The 23,941-nt window shown below is 39.1% G+C and overlaps 1 pseudogene; it reads left to right on the top strand.

Moving 5' to 3' along the window:
• The first annotated feature begins 14,334 nt into the window (after positions 1-14,334).
• Positions 14,335-15,310, top strand: LOC118852321 (annotated as a pseudogene).
• Positions 15,311-23,941: the final 8,631 nt, after the last annotated feature.

Genomic DNA, 23,941 nt, shown 5'->3' with positions numbered 1-23,941 from the left:
TTCTCATAAAGTTCAAACTCGTGCCCTGAATAAAATTAGAAAGCTACTGCAGAAACTTTTACCCTCATAAAGAATGTATAATTTACTTTTATGAGTAAACCACTTCTTCTTCAGTGGATCTCTAGCCAGGGGTGGCTCTGTTGAATTTATGTTTTTGGCTCTACTCAAATATATATTTTTAAAAAGATTTGTAATCTCATTGATGTGACAATACTCTCTAGTGGTTACTCTCACCGGTGGTACAGACCCATCTGTGCCTGCCCATCCAATGCTTGTCTTGTTCATGTCCCCTCTTGAGTTTTCCTTGGGCATGGGAGAGTATTGAATGACGTGGGAGCCTTCTTCAAAATTTTATGGAATCCTGAGGATACTGAAACTGTGATAGACAATCCGTGGGTTGCCCCTCACCACGTGACTATTCCATCTTTTCTGCTCATACAATTCATTGGTTCTTTGATCATAGATCTAGAGCTATATGAGATTTTGGGAAAAAAAAATCTTTCTCCTTCATAATGCCTTCTCCATAATGCATTGTGGTTTCCTCAAGCTCATAGAGTTCCTCTCCTTTGTCCTTTGGGTGATCTTCAGATGAATTCTTTGGTGACTCTCATTCCTTCTATAACACCAAATGAATCCTGTTGGCTCTATGGTTTTCATAAGAGCATCATGGCTTCTTTTCCTATCACCCCCACCCAGCTTCTCTTCTCATGGGCCTCATCTCCCTCTTCCTGTCTATCTTTGGAGTAGGAAGATTCCAGGGTTGTGTTGTAATTGTCCACTGTTTCACAGGCGGCAGCAGCTGGGCAAGAGAGGAGCCAGGGGGCAAAGAGCCCTGGGGAGTCAGGCTTAAACCATCAGCCCACTTCCTCTGTGTAATGGCTCTACTCATCCCAAATGCACTTCAGAGAACCTGAGCTCATGGTCTTTCATTAAATGCACATACAAGCTGTGCGTGCGTGCGTACTTGTGTGTGTGTGTGTGTGTGTGTGTGTGTGTGTGTTTACTGACCTTGATCTGCTCTGAGGGACCGGCATATATTTTTCTTTCCACTTTAAATTTTGAAGACTTAACTTTTCTAAGCTTTAGAAATATCTTCTATGTTTGTGTGTGTTTCAGTCAAGAAACAAAAAAAGGAAAAAGTGACCTTGATGGAGATGGTATTTAATTATTATTGGTTTTACTACGACCACCATGAAATTTTACCCTTTGTTGGCTATTATCATTGTTGTTATTAACGTTAAAGTATTATTATTAATTATTATTATATAACATATAATAAATTATTATTATTAAATTAAATTATTAAATTGTTATTAAATTAAAATATAATAAATTATTATTATTAATGTTATTAACATTAATGTTATTCATTCACACTTTTGGGTTGGCTCATTGATGTAACTCTTTAAAGTCTGCAAAGCACTTTACCTGTGTGACCTCATTTGATCCTCGCAACAACCCTCAGAGGCTTGTGGCATTATTATTCCTGTTTTAGAGATGGGGAAACTGAGGCTTGGAGGGATCGAATGACTTGTTGGAGTTAGTGTCTGAGGCAGAGTAATTCAAGTTTAGCTCTCCCAGCATTCCAGCCGCTGCACCCACCAGCTGTCTGACTTTTGAATTGGTCCATGCTGGGCAGATTATCTCCTTTGAGCCTCATGGCTCTCCAAGAAGCTGGGTAGTACTAGTAGTATTATCTCCATTTAACAGATGGGGAAACTGACACCATAAAAGGTTAAACGACTGCTTGTAGGAATCACAACGAGGACTGGGCAGATGCTGGATTCAAACCCAGGACTTTTGATTTGACATTCAGGGCTCTTTCTTCTATACCACACTTCCTCTCAAATTAAATAAACAACTGGTACTTTGTATATTCACTTTTAAATACTTTTCCTCTGAAACTCAAAATGCTTTATGATTGTCTATACATTGTAAAACATCAAAGAGCTCCTCACTGGTGGGTGTATGTGTTGAATACAAAAAGGATCATTTGTTGCCATATTGGAAGGTCTTAGGCAAGAGGATTGGAGTTGAAGCTGCATAAAATTGAATGCAATTGAATATCATCTTTATATTTAAAAGTAGTTGCCTTAATAAATAATAATAATTAATAATGATAATAATGATAATAGCTAGCATTCACATTGTGCTTTAAGATTTGTGAAACACCTTGAAAACATCTCATGTTATTCTCAACAACCTTGGGAGGTAGTTGCTGTTGTCTTCATTTTACTGATGAGGAAACTGAGGCAAGCTGGGGTAAATGACTTGCCCAGGATCACCTAGCTGGTAAATGTCGGAGGCCAGATTTGAACTCAGGAACATGTCTTCCTGACCCCGGACCTGGTGTTCTATCCACTGTGTCACCCAGTTGCCTGCAGATGTACTAGTTTATAAAGATTCCATTCAAATCAAGTTGATAAGTATTGATTGATTATAAGACAATATCCAATAGAAGATAGCCAGACCAATAAGAAAGAACCCGTACCTTTCCCACAGCCTCGTAATTCCAATAGTAAATAGAGGTAACCATAATTTGCAATTGTGGTAGAAAGAGTAGGGCTGCCTTTGTGCCTCTTGGGTTGACTGCATGTGCTTTGGGGGGGGTGGAATTCAGCTTTAACCCCTCTCTCAGCCCCCTCCCCAAAAGAATCTGCTTATTTTCTACAAAGCTCTATCTATTCAGTAGCTTCCTCCTTTAATAAACTATTTCTTGATGAATGGATGTCAGGTTCAGGTGCTTTTCATCTCCCTCCATCTTCCCCATTCATCCCCAGGTGAACAGCTGAGTTTAGTAGCTAGTTATCAAGAACATTTAATTAAAGTAGGAAACTTGCAGATTCGTGTCTTTATTTTGCGGTGGGGATAGGGGACCATGGCCTCTCCAGCCAGAACCCTGTGATATTGAGGGGTCTTTGTTTCCCTCTACTAGGTATTGTCAGCTCCCCATCCTTCCTCCCTCAACTAAAAATAGTTTCCAAATCACTTGCCCTGGGGTATAGTTTGTGATGCTTATACATAGGAGGGTTATAACTCTGAGCAGAGGAGAACAAAATAAGATACAAAAGGGGGGGGATCTTTTAATTTAAGGATTTTAAAAAATATGTATGGGAGAGGATTGGGTACCATGTATAGGGAAGAGGGATCTGAGAATGTTAGAGGTAGAAGGAACCTGAGAAAGTAGTTAATTTGACAAATAGGAAAATAGATGCCAAGAGTAGAATTGACTTAGCCAAGAATCACATGGCTGGTTAGCAGTAGTTCTGGGCCTAGAACTCTAGAAAATAACAAGAAGCTCCAATGTTCTTATTGTACCAGATGCTACCTGGAAGAGACTGCTGGCCAGAGGTGAGGTGAAGTCTCTGCTGGCATAAAGGTGAAGAGGATTCTAGACTAAGAAATTACTTTATATTGCACTCAGCTGAATCACCCAAAGGACAACGGAGAGGCATACGATTTGCTTCATTGAGCATGAACACATTGCAAATAGGGTATATGAAAGAGGAAGAGATGGGGAGAATTTTCCGATTTCTGTTCACTGGCATAGAGTTACAGATTTAGAACTGGAAAAGACCTTAGAGAACATTGGGTACATCCCTCTCATTTAACATTTGAAGAAACTAGGTCATAGGAAGTTTAAGGGTCTTCAGGCAACTCAAGGGTCACCCAGCTATGGTCTGAGATGGGATTTGAACCAAGTTCTTCCTGACTCTAAGCCCTTGCACCTAGTCAGAATAGGTTATATATGTGCCTCTAATATTTTCTATGTAACTGGGGCAAGTCATTTAACCTCTTCCTCATCTAGGTAGCTTTCTAAGCCTATAAATTGCAAAGGAAGTGCCAAGCTCTGCATTTATGGAGGGAATTTCTACACTTGCAAGTTTTCTAAACCAATGAAATCACAAGTTTGGTCACCCAAACCTATCTTATCTATTTGAAAGTTTTAAAAGCCATAGGTATACAGTTTATACTATATATATGTGTATATATATATATACATATGTTTGTGTATATGTATAATATTTTATTCATTTTCAAGATCCCTTTCATGAGCAAGAAAAAATTGGAGTTGACATGATATACATGTCCCTCCTACTCCCTGAAGCATCACTGCTTTGCCATGAAACAGAACACCAGCCTTCATTATCGTCTCATTCTTACTGTAATAATTACTCTAAGGAGCATGTCCAATAGTTCGACTATGTTGCTGAATAATACTTTATTCATCATTAACTCTTTTGCATTGTAGCAGAGAATTCCTCTTTCTTTTACCCCTCTTTTCCTGGGACTGAATGGCTCTTCTCCTAGGACCAGAGTTTAGGCAAAGAATACAGAGGGAAATCTGGCAGTTGTTAGGTTACTTAGCATATTTTTTTTTCTCCTCAGGTTTGCTGTTTACAGTGAAGACTTGCAGAAGTGTGTGGATTTCAATGAGAAAGCAAAATCTCTTTATAGCTTACTTATGAGGCAAGGCAAATAGGAGCAAATATTTAAGAGTCTAATTCCTTCAGTAAAATATGTTTTTGAATCCCCAAACTCAAATTAGAACTGGAATGGATGAGTGCTTTCAAAAGATTGCAATTCAAATATTTATTATTGGTTGGCATGTGGGATAGGGGGGAAAAGCAAATAAACTATCAAATAGAATGCTGTGCTCATTCAGTATTTTTTCAGTAGTGTCCAACCCTTTGTGACCCATCTGGGATTTTCTTGGCAAAGATATTGGAGTGGTTTGCCATTTCCTTCTCCAGCTCATTTTACAGATGATGAAACTGAGGCAAATTTAGTTAAGTGACTTGCCCTGGGTCACACAGCTAGTTAGTGTCTGAGACCAGATTTGAATTCAGGGAGATGTCTTCCTGACTCCAGGCCCTACCCTTTATCCACAGGCCACCTAGCTACTTTGCCTCAAACAGAATATGGACTTCCAAAGTGTGGTAGCTTTTGTTCAAAGAGATCATCTGAGCAAACAGCCATTACTTAAGGTATATGATTAAATTTGAAGTGTGCATAAAATAACAAACATCATCATTTAAATCAAGTTGGAAGAGAACTATTTTTCCTAATTGTATGTGGAAAGAAGAAAGTTGAAGGTTATATTTTGGGGTTTTGCTTAGCAAAGTAGCATATTTTTCGCAAAGCAAACCCTGCTCAGATAATATTATGCATCATTTCCAGGTATGCTGAGGCCTTCCCTCTCTTGATTTGCTTTGATTTATCCTGCATGTATCTTGTTGGTACATGATTGTTTGCCTCTTGTCTCCCCCATCATTTGCATGTTGTGCTCCTTGAAAGCAGGGACTAACTTTTGCCTCTCTCTGAATCTCTAGCACTTAGCACACTCCCTACCACATAGTAGGTGTTTAAGAAATGCTTGTTGACTGATAGTGGAAAATGACAAAACACTACATAGTCTATTGTATTGGGAATCAAGATTGATTCTTAGCACTTATTCAAACAAGTGTCCTTGAAGAGTTTGGCCTTTGTTTCCTTGATTAAATTAGGAGTCTTTGATGGCCTCCTTGCCTCAAGGGAAAGCCTAGTTTACGTGGGTTTGAGTGACATGTTTGTGATATCAGAGGCTTTTAGACCATGTGGGTTTAAGTTGCATTTTTGTGATGATTTTAGGTCACCTGGGTGAGTTACATGTGTGACTCACCTTTGACCCTGAACAAGACATATAAAAACAGGGGCTGGCTTTTTTTTTCCGGAGCTCTGAGCTGCAGCAGTGGTGACGCATGACTCTGAGCCAGCCGTTGTTGAGCTCCTAGCCAAACTCAGATTTTGGTAACCACAACTTGTATTTAGTCTTTTTATAAATGTATGTTTGTAATTTGTTTGTATTTGCTCTGAAGTTCAGGGTGCTGGCTTTTTCTCCTGAACTAAGTGAATGATATTTATATGCTGGATTAAAGTAAGATTGTTAACTCCTTAACGTTGCTTTCCTCAGTAAAGCAGATCAAAAGGACCTGAGCTTGCGGCGTTCTGTGAGCTGGTTGTTGTTTTTTTACACCCCCACAGCAGCTGCTAGCCAGATTGTTGAAACACCTATGTGGTATTTCATTGCAGCAGTGGGAGACATCTCCAACTCCATCCATCTCATTCGATACCACTAGTGGTGTTTCATTTGAATGTTTCCTTTTATACTTTGCAGTACCAGTGTGTATCCTGAAGAGTATGTTTTTGTAAGACGAACTCTGAAGGTATTTGCTCATCTGCTCCATGTCTTCCACTGTGCTGCAGAGAAGCAAAAAAGGAAAACAAATTATTTATTTTTAGAAAGCAGCGATCAAAACAGAGGTCAATAAAATATTTATGGGTGGATTTAATTTTTTTTACTGGATCCATTTTTTTTCAGTTTAGGGAGCTCTCAGTGAGGAAAGTCTTCTGCTAATACATACCATACATTCTCTGCAAGCCAAAGTTTTGGAGAGATGTTAGTGGACACTGAAAGCTTAAGTGACTTACCCAGAATTGCAAGCCAGTCTATATCAGAGTCTGGACTTCTAATTTGGCATCATACAATTGCTACCTTCATGGCCCTAGGCAAGTCACTTAATCTCCCTGTGCCTCAGTTTCCAAAGGAGTGAACTTAGTGGCCTCTCAGGATCCTTCCAGCTCATAATCTATGACCCTGGGAGCTCTGGCAATTAAACATGCTGCCTCTTGCACTGAATAATAGGAAAAAACCCAAACTGTTTTCATGCCAAACATGATTCTAGAGGACTGATGATGAAGAGTGCTACCAACTTCCTTGCAGAGGTTATAGACTAAATAGCATATTTTTGGATGCAGTCAGCATGCAAATTTGTTTTGCCTGACTATGTGTACAATTTTCTGGGGGAGGGGGAGGGTGGGAGAGAGAGAAAATAAATGCTTGTTATTTGAAAAAATAAAATTAATTTATAAAGCATTTTCAGGAAGAGGAAAATAAGATGCAAATCAAGGATTTGCTGTATGTTGATGTTGACTGGATCCTACTTTCAATAAAATTGCTAATAGATACTTCAAGAGAGGAATGCAAAATCCAAACAATTTCAGGCTGGTGAAACCAATTTCAGCTTGTTGATTAGCAGCTGAGGATGGAGCCAAAATGATATAATGCCTTGTGCTTGTAGCTGTTCTTCTACGAGAACAATGCAGCCTCTAGACCAACAGAAAATGTCACCTACACTCTTAATCTTGCTCATGGGAATAAATATATCATCTATGAAAACTCAATAAATGACCTATAAATCCGTGCGGGTGGTTCTTCTTACCATTTCAACAGAAAAGGCTTAAAATTTAATAGAAGGACACATTTCTTCAGGATTAAAAAGTGAATGAAACTGAATTGTCCACCTTGATCCAGTGAGCACTGTATCTTCTGAATTATTCCTTCCCATACATTTCCCATTATGGGATATGAGAACGTATTTGGGAGAAGAACGAATGTGCTTGTGATAACTTCCACAAAAAGAAAGAACTGAAATTCCAGCATACCCAAGGAGCTCCTACCAGCACAATGCCTCAATTAGACTACTGTTGGAAGATAACTGAAATTATAGGTTCCCTGTAGCTACTTGGTATGATGGCTTCCCTTCCTTTGGTGACATTTCTTCTAAGGCCCTTCTCAGATGCCTATTGAAAGAACCAATGAATGGAAAAAACATTAAGCCCTTACTATGTGCCAAGAACTATACTGTGCTATTGTACTGTACAAATGAAAAAGCAAGGCATGACTTATCTCATGTTGGCATGGTGGTTACCCTGGGTCAGCAGAGCAAGAGTTCAGAAAGTCCTGCCAGGCTAGAAAGGTTTTGAGTTCAAACATAGTAATGAACTATACAGTTGTTAAAGGAGGACTAGCCTAGCTAGGGTCAGAGAAGATCAATACCTATCAAGTTGGTGAAGGCCTACTGCTAAGACATAGAATAGCTAAGAGATGTTGGTGTAGAGAGCTCCACATCCATCTGATGAAATAACAAATTCCCAAGTATTGACCTAATCTCTTACTGCCTTTGATGGGGTAGTTGACTTCAGTGGTAGAGGCTCTGTATTCATGGGAATAACATGAATTGTGACAGTTCCAAGACCCTAGAGCAGATATCTGCAGACTATGGCCAAAAGCAAATCCAATCAGCTGCCTGCTTTTGTACCCTCCCCCAGCCCCAGGAAAGACTTAAACCAGTGGTATTAAAAGTCAAATAGGAACTTCATGGGACAATGGGGCAGTAACCCTTAGGTAAGAATACCTGCAGGCTACACATTGACCATATATTAGCCATATATTAACATCTGTGTTCTATTTTATTTTTTAATTTTGTTAACTATTTCATAATTACATTTTAATCTAATTCAGGATGCACTCAGGAATATCATGGACGGCATTCAGCCAAGGCCACCTCTGGCTTAAACCATCCTTAGCTCTTAGCCACAAATCCTCAACATTCCCTCTCCCCATACCAATGTAAAAGTTACCAGTTCTTCTTTGGGCCCATTAGTACACATCTTCCTAGCATTAGGAAGACTGTTGATGCGAAAAATTATAGTTTTACTTTGAAATATATTTTTTAACCTACTGTCTCTATTTTCCTTGCCTTGCAGATAAAAAATGCACTGAATCAATTGATGAATCTCTGCCCCTTGAGGTATTTCTAAATTCCTCTCTTTCTAGTGTTGGGGAAATAAATGAACTTCACCCTCAGCTGTTACCAAATAAATAGCTGAGTTCATTCAGACCCTCCTACCCCCATTTGCCTTAACTGACCAAATCGGTCATCTGGACCAGAGCTTCTGAAGGTGTGGTCCCTGGGGCTTTTGTTATTGTTATTGTTCAGTTATTTCAGTGGTGTTTGAGACTTTGTGACCCTATTTAAAGTTTTCTTGGCAAAAATACTGGAGTGGTTTGCCATTTCCTTTTCTAGCTCATTTTACAGATGATGAAACTGAGGCAAATGGGGTTTAGTGACTTGCCAAGTGTCACACAGCTAGAAAGTGTCTGAGGCCAAATCTGAACTCAGGTCTTCCTGACTCCAGGCCCAGTGCTCTATCTACTGTGCCATCTTGCTGCTGGGAGCTATATGAGGTCAAAACTATTTTCATAATAACACTAATACACTTTGATTTCTAACATTACAAATATCAATAGATATATCCCACATAAACAAAAGCTGTTTAAGAAGGTGTCCTTGGTGGAGCCAAGATGGCGGCTGGTAAGCAGGGACTAGAGCGAGCTCCGTACCCGAGTCCCTCCAAAAACCTATAAAAAATGGCGCTGAACCAATTCTAGAACGGCAGAACCCACAGAACAGCAGAGGGAAGCAGGGCTCCAGCCCAGGACAGCCTGGATGGTCTCTGGGTGAGGTCTATTCCACATGGAGCTGGGAATTGGGGGCTGGGAGCTGGGAACGGAGTGGAGGAGAGCCCAGCCTGAGCAGCGTGGACCATCCAGACCAGAAGCCGAGCGGACGGGGCCCTAGCGCCCTGAATATGTGAGCTGTGGCAGTTACCAGACCCCTTGACCCACAAACACCAAAGACTGTGGAGAAGGTTAGTGGGAAAAGCTGCGGGAGTGGAAGGAGTTCGCTTCCAGCCCCAGGGGCAGCGGAGGTGGGACAGCTACAGCTGTTGTTACTTCCGGCTCCAGGCCCACCTGGTGGGAGGAATTAAGTGGCAGATCAGAGCAGGAGTGCACAGCCTGCTGAAGATCTAAGCCCAGTCTGGACTGGGGGTTCTTGGGGAAGGAGTAGTGCTGGTGTGACAGAGCTGGCACCTCCCCCCCCAAACGTGGAACATAGAACTCGTTAGTCTACAAGCAGTCATACCCCACTGAAAAACTCAAGGGTCAAGTCAGTTGGTTGGGAATATGGCCAGGCAGCGAAAACGCGCCCAGATTCAGTCTCAGACTTTGGATTCTTTCTTTGGTGACAAAGAAGACCAAAACGTACAGCCTAAAGAAGACAACAAAGTCATAGAGCCTACAACAAAAGCCTCCAAGAAAAACATGAACTGGCCCCAGGCCATAGAAGAACTCAAAAAGGATTTGGAAAAGCAAGTTAGAGAAGTAGAGGAAAAATTGGGAAGAGAAATGAGAAGGATGTGAGAAAACCATGAAAAAAAAGTCAATGACTTGCTAAAGGAGACCCAAAAAAATACTGAAAAATACACTGAAGAAAACAACACCTTAAAAAACAGACTAACTCAAATGGCAAAAGAGCTCCAAAAAGCCAATGAGGAGAAGAATGCCTTGAAAGGCAGAATTAGCCAAATGGAAAAGGAGGTCCAAAAGACCACTGAAGAAAATACCACTTTAAAAATTAGAGTGGAGCAAGTGGAAGCTAGTGACTTTATGAGAAATCAGGATATTATAAAACAGAACCAAAGGAATGAAAAAATGGAAGACAATGTGAAATATCTCCTTGGAAAAACCACTGACCTGGAAAATAGAAAATAGATGGAAAATAGATCCAGGAGAGATCATTTAAAAATTATTGGACTATCTGAAAGCCATGATCAAAAAAAGAGCCTAGATACCATCTTTCAAGAAATGATCAAGGAGAACTGCCCTGATATGCTAGAGCCACAGGGCAAAATAGAAATTGAAAGAATCCATCGATCGCCTCCTCAAATAGATCCCAAAAAGAAATCTCCTAGGAATATTGTTGCCAAATTCCAGAGCTCCCAGATCAAGGAGAAAATACTGCAAGCAGCCAGAAAGAAACAATTTGAGTATTGTGGAAACCCAATCAGAATAACCCAAGATCTGGCAGCTTCTACATTAAGAGATCGAAGGGCTTGGAATGCGATATTCCGGAGGTCAATGGAGCTAGGATTAAAACCTAGAATCACCTACCCAGCAAAACTGAGTATCATGTTCCAAGGCAAAATATGGATTTTCAATAAAATAGAGGACTTTCAAGCTTTCTCAGTGAAAAGACCAGAACTGAATAGAAAATTTGACTTTCAAACACAAGAATCAAGAGAAGCATGAAAAGGTAATCAAGAAACGGAAATTGCAAGGGACTTACTAAAGTTGAACTGTTTTGTTTACATTCCTACATGGAAAGATGATGTGTATGATTCATGAGACCTCAGTATTAGGGTAGTTGAAGGGAATATGCATGTATATATATATGTTTATGTATATATATATATATATATAAGTGAATGTGTATGTATGTATATATCTATGTGTATATGTATGTATGTGTATGTATGTGTATATATATGTGTGTGTTTTTATATATGTGTGTATATATATATATATATATATATATGTAAAAGAGAGAGAGCAGACACAGGGTGAGTTGAAGATGAAGGGAAGATATCTAAAAGAAAAAAAATGAAATTAAGGGATGAGAGAGTAACATACTGAGAGAGGGAGACAGGGAGAGATAGAATGGGATGGATTATCTCGCATAAAGGTGGCAAGAGGAAGCAGTTCTGTGGGAGGAGGGGAGAGGGCAGGTGAAGGGGGAATGAGTGAACCTTGCTCTCATCAGACTTGGCCTGAGGGGGAATACCATACATACTCAGTTGGATATCTTACCCCACAGGAAAGAAGAGGGAGGAAGATAAAAAAAAATAAAAGGGGGGGAATGATGGAGGGGAGGGCAGATGGGGGTGGAGGTAATCAAAACAAACACTTTGGAAAGGGGACAGGGTCAAGGGAGAAAATTCAATAAAGCGGGATGGGTTGGGAAGGAGCAAAATGTAGTTAGCCTTTCACAACATGAGTATTGTGGAAGGGTTATACATAATGATACATGTGTGGCCTAGGTTGAATTGCTCGACTTCTTAGGGAGGGTGGGTGGGAAGGGAAGAGGGGAGAGAATTTGGAACTCAAAGTTTTAAAATCAGATGTTCAAAAACAAAAAAAGTTTTATGCATGCAACTAAAAAATAAGATACACAGGCAATGGAGCGTAGAAATTTATCTTGCCCTACAAGAAAGGAAGGGAAAAGGGGATGAGAGGGGAGGGGGGTGATAGAGGGGAGGGCTGACTGGGGAACAGGGCAACCAGAATATAAGCCATCTTGGAGTGGGGGGGAGGGTAGAAATGGGGAGAAAATTTGTAATTCAAACTGTTGTGAAAATCAATGCTGAAAACCAAATATGTTAAATAAATAAATTTAAATTTAAAAAAAAAAGGTGTCCTTAATCATTTTTCAGAATTTCAGAGGATCCAGAGCCTAAACAGTCTGATAACTGCTAATCTAGACAAATTGCTGATCTGTTTAGTTTCTGTGTCCCATCCATTCACTATATCAATCTATTCCAAAGCCTAATTGCATATGTGATTATCTGTGTTTGTTGTGAAAACAGCCATTGTTTGCTTGCTTGTTTAGTATTTTATTATTTGCCCTAAGAGGTAGGCCAAGAATCAAAGCATGAAAACTCTCAGGTGGTTTTAGGTCCTGTTTCTGGATGAATAGTCTTTAAAAGCTCAAAAGCAGTAGTTCTGGCAATAGTCTGTGATCAAAGGATCCTAGCTTCATGTCTTACATCACTATTCTAATTCCAATTCCCCTAAATATTTCTTTCCCCAAAACATACACCAATAGCCTTTGCCTATACTTTAAAACATTTGTCTAACATTGCTACAAAGGACGTTTGCAAATTTGGACTCATCATTTGTTTCTATTATTCCATCTCAGTATTTGTTTGTGTTGCTTTCTCTCAAGCGCATTTTGTTTCAGTTTATGTCTCTGGCCCTCATGGAACTTGCACTCAAGTTCTCCTCTGATATCTCACTATTGTAGAGATGACCCTGGATCCTTGATGATTATCCAGTCTGGTATATGCCTTAAATCTTGCCAAGTGAGCAAGGACTTGGAGGATAGTCTTTGCTGTTGGATGTTTTTCTGCCATTTAGCAACCAAGACATTTCAGTTTAGAGAGGCTCACAACCATAAGGAGTGTGATTTGGTGACTTATTTTTTTAAATTTTATTTATTTAATAAATAATATTAATAAATTTAATTAATTAAAATTTAAATAAATAAATTTTTATTTATTTTTTTTTTTAAGCAACTCATAAAGAAAATTTTCTAAGGTATAGAAGAGTTCTGGTCAGTTCTTGGTGTCCTCCTGACAAATCCACAGGTGTTTGAAGTATTGAAGTAGAAGACATGTCTTTTGGAAGCAAAATGTCAGGTCTTTGTGAAGGAGTGAAGCATTGTCATCAGTAATCCATCATGGCTAAGGCTACCTTATATTGGCAAAGTAAAGTGAAAATGGAATCTTATTCTTCATGCTTCATGTTCAAATCTGCTTCTCTTCACAATGCTGACTTGAATTCAGTTCAGCTCAACAACTGTGAATGCCTACTATGTTCCTAGCAAAGCGACATGGAATTGTGAAAAATGTAGATGGCATAATCCCCATCTTGATGGAGTTTGTAATCCGGTTGGGTGTGATAAGACTGACACACAATAACCAATAACCAATAACAATGCAGAATAGGGTGTAACGATAGACAAAAGTCCAGAAAATAGCTTCAGAGAAATCACAGACTATAAAATAAATCCACATTAATTACCAGCCTTTCTGCAGGATTCCAATAAAACTAAGGAGGAAGAGACAAAAAGAGAAATTTTATTTAAAATAGCTGAAGTATACGTATGAAACATTTGGGAGTGTACCCACTAAGATGCACACAAGAACAATATGAATATAAAACTAAAGGAACCACAAAACATTGGTTAGAGAAATAAAGACAGACCTAAATAATCAGAGAAATATTAATTAAATAGTATACTTGAGCACCAAATTAAGTAATAATTCGTATAATAGTAATGTTATAATTATAATGATAAATAGCATTTATATAGGACTTTAAGATTTATAAAGTGCTTTGCAAATGTCTCATTTTATCTTCAACAACCCTGGGAGGTAGATACTATCATTACCCTGACTTTACAGACTAGGAAACCAAGAGAGACAGGGGTTAAGCTGGGAATCTTTCGGCCCACAGCTGTTAAGTGTATAATGTTAGATTTGTACTAAAGTCTTATTGACTCAAGGGCCATCGCTCTCTCCTCCATGTCTCCTAGCTGCCTTTTCAAATAGAAGAAAAATAACTGGTTTCATTATAGATAAAGAGAAAAATAGCTAGAATGATCTGGGAAAGTGAGCATTGAAGGTTTCCAAGAGCACAGTCAGCGGGAGGAAAGGTTTTGAGACTAAGTGACTTTGATATCTATGCTGATTTAATTCAGTGGTCACCTTTCACATTTGCTGATATAAGTAAAGCTAAAATTAAGTGACACGGTCAAACATGTCAAAATGTTTCATGGTGTTAAAAAGACCTTGTAAGAATGACTGTAATAGCTTTTGCGCTTCGGCAACATGGCAGCTGCGACGGCCGCCTCGGGTTCTTCCCAGACCCCGACCCCAACCCCGGCATCTGCCCCGGATCCTGCCCCAGCCTCTGCCCAGCTCCTGCCTTGGCCCCACCACAGGGCCAGGCCCCGGCGTCGGCGCCTCCGCCGGCTGCCCTGACACCGGCGCCGGCTCCGGCCTGGGCTCCCCCGGGCCGTTCCCCGGGCGGCCGCGTGGTCTGGCTGCAGCCGGCCATCCTCGCCGCCACCGTGGACAGCAACGAGAGCGCGGGCCGCTTCATCCGCGCTCTGCTTGCAACAATTGACAAACACTCAGTAGAAGTCACCAACTGTTTTTCAGTGCCACATAATGAGTCTGAGGATGAGGTTGCTGTGGACTTGGAATTTGCTAAGAATATGTATGAATTACACAAGAAAGGCTCTCCAGGTGAGCTTATTCTGAGCTGGTATGCTGCAGGCCATGACATCACAGAACACTCAGTGCTGATTCATGAGTACTTAACAGGTGGGAGGCCCATAGCCCCATTCACCTCCCTGTGGACACCAGCTTCCAGAATGGACGAAAAGCCTATGTTAGTGCTTCCATGGGTGTTCCTGGAAAAACGATGGGAGTGATGTTCACTCGCTGACAGTGAAATATGTCTACTATGATACTGAGCGAATTGGAATTGACCTCATCATGAAGACATGTTTCAGTCCCAACCGTGTGATTAGCCTTTCAAGCGATCTGCAGCAAGTTGGTAGGGCATCGGCCCAGATACAGGATGCTCTAAGCACAGTGCTGCAGTATGCCGAGGATGTGCTGTCTGGAAAGGTGTCGGCTGACAACACCGTGTGTGGGCTGCTTCCTGATGGGCCTGGTTAACCAAGTTCCCAAGATTGCCCCTGAGGACTTCAAGACCATGCTGAACAACAACGACCTGTTGACGATGACTTACCTTGCCAACCTAACCCAGTCACAAATTGCTCTTGTGAGCCTGTGAGGAAATCCAATGAGCGGCAGCTACGGCAGGAACTCCACCTGATTGTGGGTCCTCCCTTGGCTGGACCCATAGGAAAGAGCAGAAGAAAAGTAGATTCTTCTTTAACCATCATCTTTAAGTTGCCTATTTTCTGTAGATGAGTTGTTTATAACTCCAAATAAACCACAGACATCGACTTTCCCTCTGGGTAAGGGATTGATTGTGACCTTTCCCTTGGAGGAGGGGGATACTAACTTGGAAAAAAAAAAGAATGACTGTAATAGCATCATAAGGGAAGCATCCTTTGCAAATGAATCAGAAGGTATGCGGTCATCATAACATAATACATTTCCCCCATCAGACTCTTTATTTAAATGTACCAGTACTGAACATGGCTTTGCTTTAGAGTCCAATGCCAAGATAGTCTTCCATATCCAAGCTGGAATTAAATTGCACTATGAGAAAACCCAGTTCCTGGAAGCCTTCTCCAGGGGACTTGAGGTGATCGTTAAGAAAGGCTAAATAGTTTTTGGAATCTGACCTTGATCAGCATTGGGAGACTTACAGTAACAGAGCAGTCACAAAAATAAATTGGGCTGCAGCCATTAACTATTTTATATGTAAGCAAACTTTAAAAATAATATAGAGTTTTATGGGTGGATAAAAATGTTTTTTTAAGTGGAACTAACCTGTTGTTAGGCTGAGCTGCTCATTTCTTCCTATGTTTCTCTGGCAATTATGTAGTGAGATAGTATTCCCTATTTTATAGTTCATCAGATCATAGATTTAAAGTTGGAAAGGACCTTAGAGGACAAATAGTCCCACACCTGCATTTTACATTTATTACCCTGTGCCAACCTCAGAATTGGATTCACACTTAAAATAACAGACTAAAGACAAGAGTAATGAAACATCTTCTCTTCCAACAGTTAAAAGTATGAACAGAACTGAAGTTTTTAAAGACACAGAGGTCCAGAGATATTAACACACTTGCCAAAGTCAGAGGTAGTAAGTGGCAGAAGTGGGATTCAAATATATGTCTACTTATTTAATGTCCATGGCATGAAATTAAAACAACTCTGAGATACCATCTCCTGTCTATCAGTTTGGATAACAAGACAGAAGATGAATATGACAAATGCTGGAAGGGATGTGAAAAAAACTGGCACACTAATGCAGTGTTAGTGGAGTTGTCAACTGGTCTAACCATTCTGGAGAACAACTTGAAACTACACCAAAGGGTTATCAAACTGTGCATACCCTTTGACCCAGCAATACCATTGCTAGGTCTATATTCCCAAGAGAGCAAAGAAAAAGGAAAAGATCTATTTGTACAAAAATATTTATTGCAGCACTTTTTGTGGTGGCAAAGGATTGAAAATTGAGGGGATGCTCATCAACTGGGGAATGTCTGAACAAGTTGTGGTATATTAGAAGTTCCCAAACTTATTTGGCCTACTGCCCCCTTTTCAAAAAAATTACTCAGTGCCCCCACCCCCTGGAAATCTACTTTCTTTAACCCTTTAGTGTTTTTTAATGCATCATTTCAAAAAATATAAAATTTATTTTTAAAAAATGATATCTTAATTTTAATAATTTATTGTAAATTTGTGGGTTTTTTTCCTTGCATTGACATTTTGTTGATTAAGTATTGCATCATGAAACTACATAGTATCATATTGTAAATAAGTCATTACACACACATAATCCTGCCAATGCATGCTGGATTTCATAACAATGCATGACACATTCACTTGCCAACACTTGCTTGTTAAGACCATTTTGTGTGTTTATTTGGAGAATGATGTAATCACTATGACTTTAACTCTGTTACACAACAGATGAAACACATATGTATGGTTTTTCAAAATTTTCTTCTCTTCTTTCCTTATGCTTCCATCACCCCTTTATTTTTATTCAGTGATCCCCCACAATTGCACCTAATGCTACTGCTGCCCCCCCTGGATTATCCTAGTGCCCCCAACCAGGGAGGAGTATCACCCACTTTGGGAACCTATGTGGTGTATGATTGTGATGGAATACTGTTGTGCTATAAGAAATGACAAGCAGAATGGTTTCAGAAAAACCTGTAAAGTATCACATGAACTGATACAAAGTGAAGGGAGCAGAACCAAGAGAACATTGTATATAGTAACAGCAATATTGGAAGGATAATTAATTGTGAAAGAGGTATCTACTCTAATCTAGACAATGATCCAAGACAATTGCAAAGGACTCATATGATTTAATCCCAGAGAAAGTACTGATAAACTCAACGAAGATTGTGTATGTATTTTCTTTTGCAACATGGCTAATATGGAAAGTTTTATATGAATAATTGATATCATATTGCTTTCCTTTTCAAGGGGTGGGGGAGAGACAGGAAGGAGGGTGAGAAGTTGGAACTCAGAATATTAAAAAAAATGAATGCTAACATGTTTTACCTGCAATTTGGAAATATTATATACATCTATACATGTATATGTATATGCATATGTATATGTATACATATGTATATGTGTATGTATGTGTGTGTGTGTGTATATATATGTATTATATATATATTTAAATCTAGGGCATCTTCTTCTGTACTAGTAGAGTGATAAGTCGATCCATGTTTATGCGTCACAATATTTCCTCCCTTTCCCCAGAAATTTCCATTGCTAATTTTTAAACTAAACACTGGATCAGAAAATGGTTAGCTTATGCTTACAGTTGTTTGGGAGAAACAATAAATCAGGAAATACACCATTTCCTAACATTGATACCAAACCTCTTATATGACACGTGAGACCCAAGTGTTTGCTGCCAACTGATAATTTCTCATCAAGTGAGTTATATATGTGTAAAGAGATTATAATCCTTGCAAAAATGCTTTAGGATTGTGTAGGTCTAGCTCAATTTCCACCTCCTTTTTTTCTCCTCCATACTATTTCATTTAATATCATCAGCCCTTGTGGTTTCAATCATAATCTTTATGTGGATGGCTCTCACATCTGCTTGTCCGGCCCTGACCTCTCTCCTGACCCCAGTCTTGCACCCCAAATGCCCATTAGACATCTTGAACTGAATGTCCTACAAGCATCTTAAACTCAAAAAGTCTAAGGTTGGACTCTTCTTTCTTTTCAAGGCCTCCCTATTTCCTAATTTCCTGTTAACAGAGAGAGTACCACTATCTTGCCAAGTCATGCAGGTTAAAAACATAGGTTTCTTTCTCAACCTTTCCTTATGTCTCATACAACATATTTAACCAGTTGTTATTTCTACCTTCAAAACATTTACCTTATAACTTCTCCTCTCTCCTCTGACATTGCCACCATCCTGGTCTTGACCCTCATCAGCTCATGCTTGGAAGGTTGCTGTAGCCTACTTACCGGTTGGTCTCCTGTCTCAATTCTCTCCCTACTTCAATCTGTCCTCCACTCAACTGCCAAGTTGATTTTTTTGATACACAAGTCTGGCTATATCATCCTTCTATTCAAAAACTTTCAGTGACTCCTTCTTACTTCTGGCATAAAACATAAAGTCTATTTGGCTTTTAAAGGTCTTCCTAAGCTGACCCCCATATATTTTTCCAATCTTTTTATACCTCGCTTCCTTCTACATAATCTTTGATACAGCGGCACTGGTCTCCTTGTTGTTTCTTGCACAAAATATTCCATCTCATAACTCAGAACATTTTCATTGGCTAACCATCATGCCTGGAATGCTCTCCCTCCTCATCTCTGCCTCCCAGCTTCTCTTGCTTCCTTCGATCTCAGCTAACATTCTATCATCAAAAAGCCTTTCTCATTGTTCCCACTGAGATTACCCTCATTTTATCCTCTACATATGATGTTTGTTCTCTGCATGTTGTCTCCCCAATTGGACTTTGAGCTCCTAGAAAGGACTATTTTGATGTTACGCTTTGCCTTTCTTTTTATCTCCAATATTTAACACAGTGCCTGGTGTACAATAAGCCCTTAATAAATGCTAATAGACTAACTCCTCAGTAATGCCCCACCTAACTAGCCCATGTTGATCTCCCTCTCCTCTGAGTTATTATAATAATTATTATATTTTATATATAATATATAACATAATGTATTATATATATAATTATATACAAATTTTATAATTCTTTGTGATGATCATAGAATCACAGATTTAGAGTTGGAAAAAGATCTTAGAGACCATCTACTTACCCTTTCATTTTACAGGTGAGAAAACTGAGGCCTAGGAGAAGGCAAGTGAACTTACCCAGGATCAGATAAGAAGTAGCAGATTCAGGATTTGAATCCAGGTCCTCTGACTCCACATTCAGTACCTTTTCCAGTGTACAGTTATCCTTTCCATATCACAACTTTTCTCATCTCAGTTTCAATATACTGCAGGTTGGCATAAGAAATTAAATGGGAATTTTTTGGGAGTTTTGTGGCAGCCAGTGATGACCCTCAAAGGCCAGCAGGCAGCACAGAAAAAGTTTAGGAACTCAGAAATGCATAAATATATGCATAGTAATATATGACATCAACATATTTCATCTTTTAATACCATAATAATTCAGACTTCTTTTCTGGTATGGAGGGCCAAAAAATTTTATGTGGATTTTCCAGGTCATGGAGTGCTCTGCCTCTAACCTCCATAATGTAGAAGGGATAACTGTACTTAAGAAATTTGTACTTAAATGAAATTTATGTATTTTTTCATTGGAAAATATCTGGAATGCTATAAAAGGAAGTAGGAAATTATATTCCTCCTTCAGAGATGTTTGTTGGAACAGTGAGGAATAAAGTACTTTCCTCCATTTGGAAAAGGTGTATATTTGAGTCAAGATTATGGCAGTTCAGGGAGTATGGCAGTTGAGTAATTGGTGAGGGTGGATCTTAGACTTGAGTTGACCAGAGGGCCTTTGCCTAAAGAAAACTAAGCTATATTACAGAGACTTAGACATAGGCACCCACAATAAAAAATGGATGGGTCAGAGCAGAGCAAGCCCTTGAAAGAATATAAAAATGAGATTAATCTGAAAAGTGATGGCCATCATTTTACATTCAGCAGTTTTCCTGTAGCCTTAGCTACTTGGTTTTATCAAGCTTGGTAGTGCAACTTTGGGTTACAGGGGGGTGTAGGTCTCTAAATAATGAGACATTTTATTGTATGCCTGTTAAATATTTCTGAAAGTAATTCCGGAAGAGGACTTACCATGCATACTCTCCTGTGGTGTCCATGTTGAAGAACTACTCACTTAGACATAAAACTTCTGGTAAGTTTTTTTTTAAAATCACATTCTTTTCTTTATAGTCACATGTTGCATTTCTGTTGAAAACCCTGTAGTGTTTAACACAGTGCCAAGTCACTTGGTTGACAACCAAATGTACTTGTTTATTTATCAACTTATTAAAAATGAAAGACCCAAGATTAAAGCAGTGAAGCTTTCCATCCCCTCATCCCATAACCCACAGGGTAAAATTATGGAGGCATGGATGGGAATGGATAATACTAGGACCAATTCTTCCCCATTATCTAAATGGTGATCAGGAGTTTGTAACCTTTTGTGTGTTCTGGATCATTTTGGCCATCTGGTGAAGCCTATGGACACATTCTCAGAATAGTGTTTTCAAATGCACAAAATAAAATCCATTAAATTACAAAGGAAGTCAATTATGTTGAAATACAGTTATCAAAATATTTTTAAAAATTTTTCCTGGATGCCAGGTTAAGAGCATCCACATAGGAGACATCAGTCATGTGTTTCATGAACCACCAGGCTTAGGACTATGTGGATTCACTTGGATTCAACAGTTATTACATGCTAACTTTATGCTCTATGTTGTTTACTTGGCTGTTAAAGATAAAAAAGATGAAAAAAAACTCTTCTTATTTGTGCTTATAAATCTGTAAATATTAAAATTCAAACACACCATTCCATCTTCCATCTCCATGACTTTGTGCTGACTGTTCCCGAGCCTGTAATACTTTCCTCCCAACCCCCACTTCTTAGATTTCTGGCTTCCTCATGGACTGAGTTTAATTAAGCACTTCCTCCTCCAGGAAGCTTTGCCCTTTCTTCCCCAGCTGCTAGTGCTGCTCCTTCTAGGGTTACCTTTCACCAACTCTCTGTCTTGTATGTTCTGTGATATCTATGCATATCTATGTATGTATATATAGATATGTATATGCACATATGTGTTTGCATGTGTATACATACACACATATATGTATATAAGTGTATACATACGAAATCTCCCTGAGGGTTGGGACTCCTTTTGCTTTTCCTTTGATCCAGCAGTTAGTACACAGTGCCTGCAATATAGTAAGTGCTTAATAAATCCTGGCTGATTGGCCTATTGATTTATGATAATAATAATGACAGAGTTATGATCATTTCAGTTGTAAACACAGGCAATAAACCTAATTTGTTAATAAAACAAAAGCTTTTGATCTCATCAAAAAAGACTTCAATCTGGTGACATTTCTTAAATAATGACATAATGAAAGAATTCTGTATTTGTTCTTGCCAAATGATTTCCTGAATCAATTTGCATAGTACATTAGAGAAAAGTTGTCTTCAAGAATGGCCAACTTCTCCAACAAGAAGATCGTTAAATCAGATGGGATTCAGAGGCCATGAGTTTTCTGCTAAAAATCTGTTTGTCAAAGCCTACAGGTAGGGAACCAGAAAATACCTTTCTCACCACTTACCAATTTTTAAGGTGGCACCAGTGAGTAGAATGGATGTTTCCATTCCACATATGCCACATATGTGCTTATGCCACAGAAATCAGCCCTCCATTATAGAACTGACAGTAAATCTTTCTAAACTTCTCCCAGAATATTTAGGACTGGGTCATTTGTGGAGTTATCAACCAATTTAAAATCTTGAAAAAAAACATGCCTGCTATTTACTGTATAAGTCTTCACTTTACAAAAATTACCCTGACATTTTAATCAGAAAAGAGTAGTAAGATTAGGTAGAAGAAATTCATTCATTGATTCCCCAACATTTGTTATGTAGGAGATAAAAATGTAAGTGGGAGTCCCCCACCCTCAAAATTCTTAAAGTCTGATATAGGAAGATGCAATGTTTATATATATATATATATATATATATATATATATATATATATATATATATATATATATACACACACACACACACACACATATACATATATATATATATATATATGCATGTGTATGTGTATACATAAGCATATATACAAATATGATGGAATTAGGATATAATAAATGGATGCTGAATATCGAATGTAATTAGATCAAATGAGATTTCATTGAAGGGGACTTTAAGGATAAAGAAATTGAGAAAAAGAGCTGGTGGCCAAGGCATAGGGTTATATAAGATGCCCAGAAAATTACTTATATTTCTCACCACATTAGTTTGAATTTGAACTTTCATAGCACTCACTCAGAGCCAAGTAATTGTACATTGAAGTTAATTCTGAGAAAAATGGCTGATTTCACCATTGGACCAAAGGATGGGAACCTAGGGGAAGCTTGCCTCTTATCACTCCAAATCAAGAAGAAAAGCACTGCTGCAAAATCAGGAATGACAGGAAGAGGAAAATTGAAAGATTCTGCCACAGGGTAATTTTTATAGAAAAAAGACCAATTCACTAAAACTCCTGAGACAGGTTGATATCTACAAATCAGAGGAGTCCCAGAGCTCAAGGCGAAGGAAAATGGGTAGGTGCAGAGGAGTGTACAGCCCAAGGGAGGAGATCGTAGGGAAGAGGGAACACCAGAAGTACATTGTTTGTTATAAATTTTTAACATTATATGGGAAAAGACAGAGCCTGCAGTAAAGAGAGAAAGGAATGTGAAAAAGAGTCAATTCAAAGAACTTCCTGGAGTTCTTCTGCAGTAGTTCCCTGGGGACCTTCTCTAAATCCCTTCCCATCTGGCCCCAGGGTGCTGAAGGGATGGATCTTTTATCCAGGAACTTTTAATAACTATTTTGGAGGAGAAGTAAGGTCATCTGAGTGTGCTGACACCTATGTAGCTTAAGAGGAGGGTTCTTGGACCCCAACTCCCTCTCATCTAAATGTCCAGTCTTGCAGGGGCAGTCACTGAGGCAAATGTTCTCAATCATGTTATGAGTGGGGGCGGGGAGGAGTTCATGAATACTAACTTTGTGGAGGAGTGTCAAGAATTACTGAATCTAAGTCTCCTGGATAGATAGGGAGTGAGAGAAAATTCTGGCCAATGTGGACCTGGAATCTCTGCTAGAGAGAACAAGGACATTCTTGGGTAGCAGTTGGATAGAGAAGAAAGTATGATCCCTGATGCTGGAGGAGCAACAGAGGATTCTAAGCAGTGATATGGGTTAACAAATGAACTAGGATTTATCCTCTACCATCACTCTGAGTTATCTGAACAGTACAAGTCCAATGGGAACTTTTAATATTTTTTAAACATTCTTCCCTCCCCCCCTTTTTTTTTTACCAATCACAAGTTTGTTTCCCTTCCAGAGAATTCATAGAATCATTTTTGTTATTCAATCATTTAAGTTAATTTATTTGGGGGGGGAGAGTGGGGGGCAAAGATACTGAAGTGGTTTGCCATTTCCTTTTCCAGATCATTTTACAGATGAGGAGCTGAGGCCAACAGGGTTAAGTGACTTGTACAAGGTAAAATAGTTAGCATGTGTCT

The sequence above is a fragment of the Trichosurus vulpecula genome, chromosome 5 (genome assembly GCF_011100635.1).
Source record: "Trichosurus vulpecula isolate mTriVul1 chromosome 5, mTriVul1.pri, whole genome shotgun sequence".
Classification (NCBI taxonomy): Eukaryota; Metazoa; Chordata; class Mammalia; order Diprotodontia; family Phalangeridae; genus Trichosurus; species Trichosurus vulpecula.
This window is presented reverse-complemented; position numbering and strand designations above follow the sequence as displayed.